The sequence below is a fragment of the Octopus sinensis genome, linkage group LG13 (genome assembly GCF_006345805.1).
Source record: "Octopus sinensis linkage group LG13, ASM634580v1, whole genome shotgun sequence".
Taxonomy (NCBI): domain Eukaryota; kingdom Metazoa; phylum Mollusca; class Cephalopoda; order Octopoda; family Octopodidae; genus Octopus; species Octopus sinensis.
Window position 1 is genome coordinate 46,734,496 of NC_043009.1, and position 5,000 is coordinate 46,739,495.

A 5,000-nucleotide genomic window follows, 5' to 3' on the forward strand; every position below is an offset into this window, starting at 1 on the left:
CTCGTACATGTATATATATTGAAAAAAGTCCGTTTCCATGTTTTTGTTTTTATGTCCTGTACCCATATATGCATTGCATATATGGGTACAAAAAAGCGTTAAACACAATGAGAAACGAAAACATAAAATCAAAAACATGGAAACGGACTTTTTTCAAACAACGAAAAAACAGAGTACAAGACATACAACACAAGGAATATTCCCCTTCTTCAGTTGTCCCTGTTTCGTCTACTCTGCATACATACATACATACATACATACATACATACATATATATATATATATATATATATATATATCTATATATATATATATATATATATATATATATATATATATATATATATATATTATATATATATATATATGATTGAAAATATTGGAGTCGACAAGAAGGAGTACGGTTCGACATTTATGTTTTAATCACTACAATTGTTTCCACGCAGCGTAGTTCTCCAGACGTGCAGGTGCTTGATTATTCAACCGCTTCCCTGCATTTTGAGATCTAGTTGTGCTTCTTCAGGTGATTTTGTAAATATTGTCTCCGTAAGTTCAAATTCTCGGCTTCAGCAACATCCTCTCTGTTTGTCGCGGCCAGAATTAAGTAGTAGTCACTGAGCTTATCAGAGTGTGTTGTTGCTGAATGACCGTTGGCAAACTATTTTGAATATATAAATGTAGTGGGATGGTGATTCTGTTACTGTGAAAGTGGTTGCCAGGAATTAACATTTGATTTCTTTGTACTGTTGATTTGTTATTCATGATTGGTTACACATGCGATTGTTCCTAGCTGACCTTTATGATTCGGCATATACGTACACATACATGTTGGTTTACATATACATCCATATGCGTACTAAGGCTCGGACACACACACATATATATATATATTTATATTCATATATATATGTTGATTGATAGCATAAAACCCGTTCCAGTACTTCATTGGTACTTCAACTTATGAACTCTTGAAAAGTTGAAAGGCAAATCTGTTGATACCAGAGGAAAATGAATTCGGTGTATAAAGATCCACAACAAATTCTTCAATGTATTTTCCGACGCTCCAACGATTCTGCCAGTTGAGCATTCTCTGTAAGATAATTCAATAAACATTTATAACTTTGAAAGTATGGAAAATCGAAACGTACTTTATATATTACTGGTACTGCGTCTGTCAAAGTCAATCAGGCATAAAATGAAAGTGAGGCCCCTGCTGAATTTGACTTCTAATAGATGTAACCGATTAAAGTAAAGCATTCACTACCTAGCAGAATGAGATCACCTCTTGGATAAAAATAATAACCGATTTAATTGATATCACTAATTGATTGGTAAATTTTATCGATAAGAAATATTAAAAGGATGAAACAAAATACTACAAAGCATTTTTATTTATTTATTTATTTACTTACATGCCATCTTTGATTAAGAAAATCAACATCTAACCACACACACACACAAGGAAAATAGAAATAGTGGTCACTCATTAACCAATGGTGTTTTTCTTTCTTTTAACTATGAAGGCTGTGCTACAGCACCTCCTTTATGATAAACTATACACATTTTCACACTGAATAACTTTGCGTTTTATGCAGATCTCTCATTATTTCATAGTCAGTGCATTCGTACTCTCAAACGAGCAGCTCTTCCTGTTGCTTACTCTCTCCATCTCTTTGTTCTTCCATACTGCTATCTATCTATCTATCTATCTATTTATCTGTCTGTCTATCTACCTGCTTGTCTGTCTAATTAAACTTCTTACAAACCCTTCCCTATCTCTTCGTATTCTCATACGTGTTGGTAAAGAATGTGTAGCCAGTTTGACTTGATCAAACAGAATAGGAGATAAGATATTATTTGCATGCATATATAACCTGCTTCTAACCAGTTTAGTTAGATATAATAGTCTATTTGCTGCACTAATCGGCTACAGATTCTGCCCACAATTGGTGGAAACGTAGAGCGACCCTTCAAAATAGATATATAGATATGGATATAAAGGTTGATTGTCAAATGGCCAACGTTTTGATGAATATGTAATGATTGGTCAACAGCGGAAGAATTCATCGGTTGGAGTGTGGGGGTACAGAAATCGGAAAGTTATTACTAGTGAATCTGTAAAATGCTGGGGAGGCCTTGGCTGGGAGCTTGCATACAAGCAACGTGGCAACTTCCCAGTGTTCTGTTGACCGGGAATATCTACTTAAGGAGTGCTATGCTTCATCCAATACGTTGACGTTCTGATAAAAAAAAAAAAAAAACAGGATAGAAAGCTCCCACGCACTTTAACCTGGTTAGGATACCACGCTTAGTGGCTTCGCTATTTCTCTTGTAAAAGAAAAAGTAAACCCAAAATAAATTGAACACAGTTTTAGTTTCTTGATGTCGTTTTTAGATCGATGTCGGAGAGTACCAATTCTCTAAATATTTTCTACCCACCAAAAGCACGAAAAAATTTTTTTAAAAAAACAGAACGAAAAAAGCAAACACTGTTTGAAGTAAATTCATTGAGCGTAGATTTGTTATAGTCTAGACACCATCGCTGCTGCTGCACTGTCAGTAACTTGCCAGGACCCAGTTTGATTTTCAACCGATTGACTTCGACCGAAGCAGTACCAGTTAATTTTGTTTTTCCCCTAACAGATTATTGTTTTATCCGGGTGAGGATGCGAGATTAGGAGAATCGTTGTAGTGTTGGAATAAATGCCGTACAGTATTTGTTCTGGATCTTTACGTTCTCGATGCAGATCTCACCAAGATGAACTTCAATTTTTACCTTTCTGACGTCGATAAAGTAAAATAATAATATTGCACAGTAGAAGATTTAACCAATAAAGACTCCCATACCGCACCTTATGCATGCTCACACACGCGTACAAATTGTGGGCTTGTACCTAAATTCGAAATTATCATTATTCATTCAATGGGGGGGTGGAGTAGCAGATTGGGAAACCCTCAAACAGCATGTTCCTGTCCACTTTCTCGATAAAGTGTCTACGTAGTTAAATAGAGCTGCTTGATATAGGAGCCAAGAAGAATCAGGAGATCAAATCAATAGAATTTTTTAGCTGTCAGAGAGTTATGATGTAGTGTAGGGTGAAACTGATGTTAGCTTAGGCGTCGAAGATACTTATATAAGCAAAGAGATTTTGATTCCCGTTGCTATATCCGATTGATAAAATGGAAATTATGTCTTGGATAACAAACGAATCATAAACATTCAATGTTAATGCACTTATAGCACAAATTATCAGAATAGGGGAGAGGAACTTTATGATTCGCTTCTCGGATACGTTGACATATGTTCCAAAATCTCTTGAGCTGTTTAGACCCATAGCAGTGGAGCAGAGAAACGAAATGGTTTTCGAGGCGAAGGGCCAACAAAAACAAGATTTTGTACCTTAAAAATTCACCCCTTTTGTGTGTGTATGTGTGTATTTATGTGTGTATGTATGTGTATGAATGTGTGTGTGCCTGTGTGTGTATGTGTGTTTGTGTGTGTGAGTGAGTGAGAGAGGGGGAGTGCGTGCAACATCCTCGATGTGACAGCTGCATACATACATACATATTTATAGAAACGCATTCAGGCACATATATATTTGCATATACACACTAACCCCGGTGGGGGTATGGGGGTACAAATAGCCAGGAAGACAGACACAGACACACACATACACACACACTCATATGTATGTGTGTGTGTCTATGAGCCTGGATTTGTCCTTCCCACCACCGCTTGACAACCAGCGCCCGTGTTTATGGCCCCGTAACCTAGCGCTTCGGCAAAGGGGGAAAGAAAACAGGCTTCAAAAAAAAAAAATCGCCGTGTCGATTTGTTCGAATAAAACTCTTCAAGGCAGTGCCCCAGCGTGACCGAAATATAATGAGTGAAGCAAGTAAATTCATAAATATATATATATATATATATATATATATATATATATATATATATATTAAGGTATGTAGAAAAATACAACATGGACAAGAACGTATAACTCATAGAAGACGATACAATAAACATGGACAGGACATTCGAACCCCTCAGTCTTCAGTCAAGAACCGGATCATCGTAGTAATTTCGGCTGATTAATCTTGAGATTACTAGATCACGGCCAGCCCTCCAAGAAAAACTAAGCTGGAAGCGTAGATTTCCTGGAAGAAGGATCGAATGCATACGAACACCAGGACAGCAAAAGGGACAGATATAAAAAAAACAAAAAACAATAATGGAATACAGAAACATGAAATACAGAAGCATTAACGGTGAAAACAACAAGTGTCTTACGACTGATAACAAGCAAACAAATTTTTTCTCTGGCGCATTGGAAAAAGCCTTTATAGCGGCGGACGAAGAACAACGATGTTAACACGACGAGGGTCAGGAGCTGAAAGGCAGATTTCGGCAACAGTCACGTGACAGAGAAGAGGGAAAAGAAAAGAAAGAGAGAGAGAGAAAAGGGGGACAAAACGCAACAAAGAGAGAGAAGAGAGAGAAAGAAGGAATCAGAGAGGAGAAGGGATGGGTGTCGAAGAATGACCTGTGAGTGCAGAGCGAGACAAAGAAATAGGAGGGTAGTGGAAGACTAGACCAAAGGATCAGAGGAAAGAGAAGATGAATAGAGAGAAAGTAAAAATGAGAGAGAGAGAGAGACAAACAGAGAGTCGTACCAATTATTAAGAATATGTGTTCACATTAATGATAAAGGGGGTACGGGGCGCCTGGAATATATGTTAAGGTATGTAGAAAAATACAACATGGACAAGAACGTATAACTCATAGAAGACGATACAATAAACATGGACAGGACATTCGAACCCCTCAGTCTTCAGTCAAGAACCGGATCATCGTAGTAATTTCGGCTGATTAATCTTGAGATTACTAGATCACGGCCAGCCCTCCAAGAAAAACTAAGCTGGAAGCGTAGATTTCCTGGAAGAAGGATCGAATGCATACGAACACCAGGACAGCAAAAGGGACAGATATAAAAAAAACAAAAAAC